A 10,697-nucleotide genomic window follows, 5' to 3' on the forward strand; every position below is an offset into this window, starting at 1 on the left:
TTCCAGTTTTGTTTTTAATGTGAGACCTGATTAAGCCAAGAAAGCCCTTCCTTTAGTTGAATAAGGTCTGCTGGTGATGAAATAGATCAAATCTGTTGCATTCGTGGAGCACTCGACTAACTTAAATGTAATGATGGTCTGGTAAAGTCAATTCTTATTGCCACTGTAGAAACAAGGTTTGTGTTTTAAAAGAGCCTGTGAGAGGGCATTACGTCACTGGGGTTATCAATTCACACCACCAATGATGTATTATTTAGCTCTCCAGAAAGAATGTGTTCCTGAGTCAGACAACCATTGTTACTATAATTGCAACAATTTTGAAGTTAACCCCCCCCCACACACACACACACTGTCACACTGTTTATTTAATTATCTGAGAAACCATGATGTTTTCTTGTGGTTGGTGATTGACATGTTTTCTTTTTTTCATCTTTATCTTATTCTTGTTCACGGACTAGTTAAATAATGTCCCCACGCATGCAGTGTGTCTACTACAGGGGTTCTCAACACGTGGGTCGCAAATTATTTTGGGGAGTCCCCATATTATTATTTTTGTGCAACTAAATGGAAATGAAGAGTTTACATAGTACATGTATAAACTTTCCTTAATGATTATATCTGGTTTCAGTATTCATTTATGATATATTTTCTCTAATATTAAGGTTATTTTTGCAGTCAGTTTGTATTGGGGTGCGGGGGGAGACATGGCGTTGAGAACCCCTGGTCTACTACACACTATTAAAGTAATGTTATAACATGGAATCAATGTAAATCTAAATGTGGTTAATGTGGACTTTATTTTTTATTTTTAAAGAAAAAGGCCAGCAGGTGGCAATATACTCCCATGTCAAGGTTGTGTTGTGCCTCTGCATATTTCAGGCTTGATTAAATAGAGAGTTTTGCATGAAAAACACTCCTTGGGCTAAAAACGACCATCATAAATGTGATGAGGTCAGCACAAGTGGCTATTTTGTGCAAAACGAATCCTGAATAACCCCTAGTTTGACACGTCACATGCTACTTAAAGCATAATGAAATTTAGAAAATATTGGCATATAATAAGTTATCAATAGGGCCATCTTGGATTAAGGCAAATTTAGGGTATTAGCAGTGAGCAGATCAGGGTATATTTTTTATCCTGGCTAGTAGACCTAATGTCCTGTCAGAATCAGTTGAGAAACAAAATAATCCAATTTTTTTACTTTGATTACCGGACTAATAACCACTTAAACCCTACAGTACTGTATACTTTCTTGACTAGGGTTCTATACACCAAATATCTTCACTCAACAGTAAATGTGTCAGGTTCCCAGTTCCCTCATGAAAATAAAATAAAATATTTTATTTTTATATCATTTTTATCCCATGATTTTGTAACCCATTTTTCACCCCTGTGTCAATTATCTAATGTGATCCTGGGCTCTACAGACCCTCCGCCAACCTAGTCCCCATATATGGGGGACATGGGGAGAGCAACGGACTTGAACTCATGCTTCCTTCATGCCTGAGTGTCCAAGTTGCTCCTTTGCACCTGACATGGGGGGAGTTTCCCTGGTTGGACGTAGCACATGGAGGGAGCACGTTATTCCAACCAGTTCCTTTCCCCTCCATCAGGCGCCCCGGCTGACAAGGGGGAGGCAGTTTAGAGACCAGGATTACTGCATGTTTTTTGTGAGGGTACCTACTACCTACCCTAGGGGACACGGGGAGAACATGCAAACTCCACACAGAAGGGTCCTGTAATTTATTAAAGGTCCTTGAAATAATATTTGGATATGCATTATTTTTTTAATGGAATTATAGGCTATACCATTCTATATTCCATGCTGTATTTTTGTTACAATTCCAGTCTTTGGGCATTGCACATAGGAGTAAGTGGTGACTCATTGCGCTGAATAATTATAAGCCTGGTAATTGGGTTCAATATTGCTTTGTAAGCTTATTTTTTTGCAGATTGTTATTATGACAAGGCCAGAATAGGGTCGCTAGGTTCATGTGGTTAAAGCTATCCTTAGAAGAGCTTGTGCTAAAACATGTCCACCAAATAAAAATGTCTCCTATTCAGTCTTTTATAGTGGGCATCTGCCATCTGCTAAATTTCTCTTTAAAAAGTAGTGAAAGTGCTTGTTTATCCTGTATCCTGTATGTTGTCTCTGTTTACAAAAGACAGCGAGACAGCTGTTAGTACACTCCATAGCAATGATTATCAGAATATATAGCTTAACACTGAAGCATGCACTCAGTTCTAAAAAAGGCAAGGATTCACAATTCTTCGAAATAGGGTTCTAAATGCCTTTTCTAACTACTACTATTACCAGTAAGACGCCTGAGGGCGAAAAGCGCGTGCACGCATCCGCCTGGGTGACAGCAAACTGCTGGGCGAGCGCTGGTGCTTTGGCATGGGATCTTAATTTCCGGGCTTGTTGAGAACTCTAGTTTTCGCCGGCTGCCAGGCACAGCTGCACTAATAACTTTGGTGCAGGCCATTTACACTAGAGATCTGGTTTAAAATTGTTAAAAAATATAGGTTTGAAGAGGATATAAAGGTTTTAAAATGGATGGCATTTGATAGTTCATTTAAACCTGCAGGACATGATAAGGGCTTTAAAGTATGGAGCAATAGAGGAATGACAGCCTGGTGTGTTTTGGAGAAAAATGGGGCATTGGAGAGTTTCACAGATTTGAGTGTTAAATACATGTTGGATAAACATGATTTCTTCAGGTATCTTCAACTAAGGGATTATTATATTAAGGAAGTCAAAGGGAAGCCCTCCATAGAAGTGAATGGTATTGTCCAAATTATTAAAAATATATACAAGGGGAAAAATATTCGAATTATATCAGCAATATATACGACTTTGATGAGTGGCAGTCATTCAACAGAATATATTAAAAAGAAATGGGAAGCAGAACTAGACATAGAAATTACAGAAAAAGATTGGGCTCATATGTGGAAAATGCACCAATCATCTACCAATTCACGGATATGGAGGGAATTCTCTTGGAAAAATCTTTGCACCAAAAATTAAGAGCAAGCAGTTGAAGCAACAGATTCAATGTTGGAGGGGTTGTGGAGATGTAAATGTGGATCACTCACATGTGTTCTGGAAATGTCCCAAAATTGAGTCTTTTGGAAAGTGATACATGATCAGATACAAAAGGTGTTGGGTTATGAGGTGCCTATGAAGTGTGATGTTCTGTATTTAGGAAACTTGATGGGGGGAAAGATACGAGGAGAGGATAGGTATCTGGTAAACATTTTATTGGCGGCAGGAAAGAAGGCTATCACAAGGAAATGGGGACAGAAGAAGCCTCCAACACAGGGACAATTGGGCCTCATGCGCCAACCGTTCTTAAGAAGTTCTTAAGAGGAAATTTGTTCTTAGACCCACTTAGGACGTTTTTAAGAAGGTTTTGGGATCCCTCAATCTTTTCTTAGCTGTGATTTGTTCGTAGGTAAGAACAGAATCTACGCACACTGTCGAGCACTCTTAGGGTGCCTTTTTCGCTCTTAAGTGCAATCTGAAAACATAAAGGGAAAAAAGTGCCATCTGCATGATGTTCAAAGTTTGGTCTGAGGACCTCAAGGGGTCCTTGAGGAAGTTCCAGGCAGTCCACAGCAAAATATGGAATATTTTACCACTTTAATCCCATTTTATACTTTGAAAATAGCCAATCTACAAGCTCACAAACGCGTCCCATTACTGCCCATTTTGAGCTTGTAGATCGGCTATTTTCAAAACATTTTGATAAATCTTCAAAACATTACCCTAGCAGAAAATATTTTCATATGGGGGTCTGCAGAATGCATGTCAATTTGGGGGTCCTTGACATGAAAATGTTTGAGAACCACTGGTTTAGAGTTCACAACCCAACCCAAACAAACGCACCATACCCACCACATAATCCCCCCCCCCCCCAGTTGACTATTGTGAGATAAATAATAAAATACATTCATGAATATTGAAAATATTGAAATATTGAAATGTGAAAAATCAATAATACTGTGGAGGTACTGAAGGGAAATTTTCTGTCCCTTCAGTACCTCCACAGTATTATTGATTTTTAATGTTTGGAGTCTGGTGTTCCACCATATTTAGTTTAGGTATTCTTGACTTCACTCAACTTTATTTCTATGTGTGAGGTCCTGTGAGCTGCAATCACACACAGGTGTGACTGCAGGCAAGGCCATGGAGTCATGCAAAACTACACCCACCTGGGTGAACACAGGTAGGAAAGTGAATTCCCAATGCCTTATATGGGATTGGTGGGGCGGTTCCCTATGTTAATTAGGATGCTAATTAGGATATGTGGGGCGTCTACCTATGATAATTTGAATGAACTGGCACACCCCTTCAAGTTATGAGGATTTGGATTCATCATCATAAGAACATGCTTACGAACAATTCTGCCTACTTAAGAACGTTTCATGAATCTGACTGGACTTCTCTTAGGAATTCACTTAGGAAGAAATGTAAGAGGAAAAGTTAGGAACTTATTGGCGCATGAGGCCCAATGAGGAACACCAGAATATGTCTAGGAATATGTGAAGTAATGAGCAAGGATTGATACGCATTGTCGACTTTATTGTATTTTTATTTTTTGTTTTTCATGTTTGTTTGTGCTGTGTTTGTCATTTGCTATTGTGTGTTTGTTCAAAAAATTAATAAAAGGGAGACATATTGATGACATCAGGGATCTCCATCCCTGATGTCACGTGCTCCATCCCTGATGATGTCACGTGATGTCACGTCCACAACCAACACACTGACGGGAAATGCACGATTGCACCTTCAGTCGCAATTGCCCACTTACAATGGTGCTTTACACTGGTGGAAACGCAAGCCGGTTCGCGGCTGGTTCTGTGAAAACAGCAAGGATCTACAACAGAACCTATTCTAGAACCAAAGTTCTTTAGGTGGAAAAGGTCACTGAGTGCAGCACCCTCCACATCAACACGGACGGCCAGTGCATTGCGCTTTTCCTCCTCTACCTATTCTTTGCGGTGTGCCTGTTGGAGAACACTGTGGTCTTCTGCGTCGACTAGCACCTCAATGTTATCAATTTTAAGTGGGAAATGTAAGTAATTGCGAGTAACTATGGAACCGTGTGTTTTTTGTCAGTCAGTGTATCACTCAAAATCCCCATACATGGGGAAATCCCCCATATACTGTGCCCAGGTTACATCATCAGGGATGATAGTAAATCAGGGATCATAGTAAATGCGACCTGATGTCGCAATTAAGCCCATATGGAGATCCATGATGTCATCAATATTAGTATATGGATATATGTCAGAACCTGTTCTGACATTCCGTATGTTGATCCTTTCCCATCCATCCTTCCTCTTCGATTTCTCCCTTTTGACTGATACCTGTCCATTTAAACTTTAGACGGGCCTGCCCCAAAGTTATTTGTGCAGCCGCACACGGCAGCCGGCGAAAATTAGAGTTCTCAACAGGCCCGAAAATTAAGTCCCGGACCTGCCGGGGCCCTCATCAAACCCTGTACACTCAAGACAATGGGCCTCATGCGCAGAGATGGGCAAAATACATTGAAAATGTATTTTGTTACAAAATACAAATACTGGGTCACAGAATGTATTTAAATACAAAATACAAATACTGGTCTGAGAAATGTATTTGAGATACAAATACGTATTTTGAAAATACATGAAAATACATTTTCATTAAAATGTATATAATGATAAGTAAATTCATAATTAATTGCCAAATATTAAATTAATGACCTGTCAGAATGTCTAATACATTGAAGGTTATTAAGAATGATACACTTTATATTTTAAGCAAATCAATGTGCTATAACTGTATCAAACAGGACCCACAAAGGAATGGATTGGCCATCTGATTCATCACTGTCACTCCTCTTTGACTTCTACCTCAAGAAAAATGTAGAAAGAGATTGATTGATTGATTGATTGATTGATTGATTGATTGATTAGGCCTACCACCAATTTACATTTAAACCAACAATAAAAAACAAGATAAGTAAACAAGATACTAATGACTAAGATGAATAGATTATCAATTAAAGGAGCATTCAGTGATTTGGAAAACCCCCCGGTCTTCCCCGGTAACAAGATGTGCACATGCAGTGCCGATTCTGGCCTCCAAGGGGCCCTAAGCATGATTGTAGCAAGGGGGCCCCCCATGAAAAAATGGGGGGTTTTGAAACAGTTTAAAACAGTTTTAAGTAGACAAACAGAGCAGAATAAGGTATAAACATTTATTGTCTGTCTGTCTGTCTGTCTGTCTGTCTGTCTGTGTATGACAGACTGACTGGTATAAACAGCGCCCCCGGTGTAGAGGGATGGTATGACAGACTGGTATAAACAGCGCCCCCAGTGGGGAGGGATGGTATGACAGACTGGTATAAACAGCGCCCCCAGTGTAGAGGGATGGTATGACAGACTGGTATAAACAGCGCCCCCAGTGGGGAGGGATGGTATGACAGACTGGTATAAACAGCGCCCCCAGTGGGGAGGGATGGTATGACAGACTGGTATAAACAGTGCCCCCAGTGGGGAGGGATGGTATGACAGACTGACTGGTATAAACAGTGCCCCCAGTGGAGAGGGATGCTATGACAGAGAGACTGGTATAAACAGCGTCCCCAGTGGGGAGGGATGGTATAAACAGCACCCCCAGTGTAGAGGGATGGTATAAACAGCGCCCCCAGTGGGGAGAGATGGTATGACAGACTGACTGGTATAAACAGTGCCCCCAGTGGAGAGGGATGCTATGACAGAGAGACTGGTATAAACAGCGTCCCCAGTGGGGAGGGATGGTATAAACAGCACCCCCAGTGTAGAGGGATGGTATAAACAGCGCCCCCAGTGGGGAGGGATGGTATAACAGACTGACTGGTATAAACAGCGCCCCCAGTGGGGAGGGATGGTATGACAGACTGACTGGTATAAACAGTGCCCCCAGTGGAGAGGGATGCTATGACAGAGAGACTGGTATAAACAGGGATGGTATAAACAGCACCCCCAGTGTAGAGGGATGGTATAAACAGCGCCCCCAGTGGGGAGGGATGGTATAACAGACTGACTGGTATAAACAGCGCCCCCAGTGGGGAGGGATGGTATGACAGACTGACTGGTATAAACAGTGCCCCCAGTGGAGAGGGATGCTATGACAGAGAGACTGGTATAAACAGTGCCCCCAGTGGTATAAACAGCACCCCCAGTGTAGAGGGATGGTATAAACAGCGCCCCCAGTGGGGAGGGATGGTATGACAGACTGACTGGTATAAACAGTGCTCCCAGTGGGGAGGCTGTGTTGTGGCTTTAGTCACAAACTTAAGCATAGCCCCTGGAAATTATAGATACAAACACAAGGATCAAAAAAAACTCAATTGTATATATATAAATATATATATATATATACACACACCCCCGCCGCCCCCCCACTTTGAAAGGGGGGCGTTTCCGCGTGGTGGAAATGTCTACTACGATAGGCCTGTCCTTGATTCTGATCACTAAGGTACGCTGTTGGCGGAAGATTTCACCATTGAGCAGCGTTACACTCACTGCGCAAATAACGTAAAAAGCCCCCACGGCTCCGCCCGCCCTGTGCTCACCGTTCCTTGCCAGGCCTCAAACGGCCTGGCCAATCAGCAGCGGCTATCCCGCCTCTAGCTGCTGCTGATTGGCCAGGCCGTTTTGTGGCCGGGCATCAAGTCTGCCTGAGAGTTCCCAGATGGGAGCAGGAGGGGGGAACCCAGTGTACTCTCTGCTGCCCCATCTGGCGGAGTCAGGTTATGTGTTTTGCCCCTACAGTTTAAACCTGAGGCTGTGTAAAATGACATTAAAAAGTATTTTATGTATTTGAAATACAGAAAATACTAGATCTGAAAGTATCTAGATACAAAATACATCTCATTTCTTCCATCCCAGCAAAATACAAATTACAAAATACAAAAAAGTATTTCAAATACGTATTTCAAATACATGTATTTCAAATACTGCCCATCTCGCGCCAATAAGTTCCTAACTTTTCCTCTTACATTTCTTCCTAAGTGAATTCCTAAGAGAAGTCCAGTCAGATTCATGAAACGTTCTTAAGTAGGCAGAATTGTTCGTAAGCATGTTCTTATGATGATGAATCCAAATCCTCGTAACTTGAAGGGGTGTGCCAGTTCATTCAAATTATCATAGGTAGGCCCCACATATCCTAATTAGCATCCTAATTACCATAGGGAACCGCCCCACCAATCCCATATAAGGCATTGGGAATTCACTTTCCTACCTGTGTTCACCCAGGTGGGTGTAGTTTTGCATGACTCCATGGCCTTGCCTGCAGTCACACCTGTGTGTGATTGCAGCTCACAGGACCTCAGACATAGAAATAAAGTTGAGTGAAGTCAAGAATACCTAAACTAAAGTCTAAATATAGTGGAACACCAGACTCCAAACATTAAAAATCAATAATACTGTGGAGGTACTGAAGTGAACAGAAATTTTCACATTTTCAATATTTTAATATTTTCAATATTCATGAATGTATTTTATTATTTATCTCACAATAGTCAACTGGGGGGGGGGGGTGATGGGGGGAGGGGGGTTATGTGGTGGGTATGGTGCGTTTGTTTGGGTTGGGTTGTGAACTCTAAACCAGTGGTTCTCAAACATTTTCATGTCAAGGACCCCCAAATAGACCCCCATATGAAAATATTTTCTGCTAGGGTAATGTTTTGAAGATTTATCAAAATGTTTTGAAAATAGCCGATCTACAAGCTCAAAATGGGCAGTAATGGGACACGTTTGTGAGCTTGTAGATTGGCTATTTTCAAAGTATAAAATGGGATTAAAGTGGTAAAATATTCCATATTTTGCTGTGGACTGCCTGGAACTTCCTCAAGGACCCCTTGAGGTCCTCAGACCAAACTTTGAGCATCATGCAGATGGCGCTGTTTTCCCTTTATGTTTTCAGATTGCACTTAAGAACGAAAAAGGCACCCTAAGAGTGCTCCACAGTGTGCATAGATTCTGTTCTTACCTACGAACAAATCACAGCTAAGAAAAGATTGAGGGATCCCAAAACCTTCTTAAAAACTTCCTAAGTGGGTCTAAGAACAAATTTCCTCTTAACACATTGAGAGCCCACGCAAAACTGCCCAAAATCACTTTCACCTAGAAAATCCATTCACATTTTTTATAATTCAGCTGACTGTGGAGACACATGCTGGAACTTTTTACTTTGAAATGTTTTATAGTTTCTGAGTTATTTAATTTAAACGCCAAATGCATTCTCAATGGCGAAAACACAAACTTTGGCACCACGTGTTAAAAAAAGTGTTTTGATTTTTCTGATTTCTTAAGAACGGTTGGCGCATGAGGCCCAATGCCCCCGCTGCCACTCTTAGATCTCCATATACGGTGCTGACCTGTTCTGACATTCCATATGTTGATCTGACCTCATCAAACCCGGTACACTCAAGAAACACTCCATATATGGCCAGTGCACGCAACCTCGCCCTTTAGGGCCCTCAGGCGTCTTACTGGTGTAATTTGCTGTAGTTGCAGTATACCTTGCTTTTTGTTGCTTTGTGAGGAAGTCCAAACTGATCCTGTAACTTCCATTTCAGCCTGTCAGGGTGAGTTTTTTAGCAGTTGTAAGAATGGTTATAAGATGAGGGAGAAAGCTGACAAAAATTCAGGTATCTGTCTGTCAGGTATCTGTCTGGGCTTAGAGAGGTGAAAGGTCACATCTCTGGAAGCAATAAGTGGAGAATACCAAGTAGAATACAGCAAATTCCTCACTGTAATTCTGATGATGATGAATGGGGTCTGGCGCTAATCAGTCCAATGGAACGAAAAGAGATTTCATCCCTTCTTTCTCCCGCTTAGTTGTTACAGTATGCCAATAAATTCCTCACTATACATTTCTGTGTTACTAACAACTGCTGTTGTATCCTACTGCCTCACCTGGCTGCATGCCTGCAGTGAGGAGAACACACCTCACTTTCCTCACATTCAACATTCCCTGCTGACAGGCGCTAGCTGCTCCAGCCTATGAGTATGCCCACGAATATGGGCCAAATTCTGAAGTGTAGCCATCGTAGAGGCAAGGATCCTGCCCAAGTGAGTTCTTGCCTGCCCCTGAAAAACTGACCGGGGCGGGTTCGCCTTTATCTGCCCATGTGCTTCTTTGAGAATAGGCTATAAATCATTGGCTACATTTCTTGTATTACGTTGCAATAGCTCTTCCTCTCTCTCAATAGACATGTGGCCACAAATGTGAACGTTGCCCCTGTATGGTGTAAACTATACGAAAAAGTCCTTCTGCACACCTACAAAGGACAGGTGCGTCGGATAACAGGAAACTGATATGTAGAAAAAAGGAGAATCCCGCACACTGTCTTCACTTAGGTTGGTTTTTATTGCAACGTTTCGGTCGTCAGACCTTCATCAGGCATCATGCCTGATGAAGGTCTGACGACCGAAACGTTGCAATAAAAACCAACCTAAGTGAAGACAGTGTGCGGGATTCCCCTGTATGGTGTACAAATGCTATTTCCTCCACAACCTGACGATTGCAACCCATGACTTACTCAGCCCTGGGTAGGCAACCCAGGCTGGCGGAGACATGCTCTCAGCAGAGTGCCATTTTCTAGTATGCTGGTATGCATGTACAAAAATTGTTGTTTTATTACAACTGTTGAGATTGTAA

The sequence above is a fragment of the Electrona antarctica genome (assembly GCF_951216825.1).
Source record: "Electrona antarctica genome assembly, chromosome: 15".
In the NCBI taxonomy this organism is placed as follows: Eukaryota; Metazoa; Chordata; class Actinopteri; order Myctophiformes; family Myctophidae; genus Electrona; species Electrona antarctica.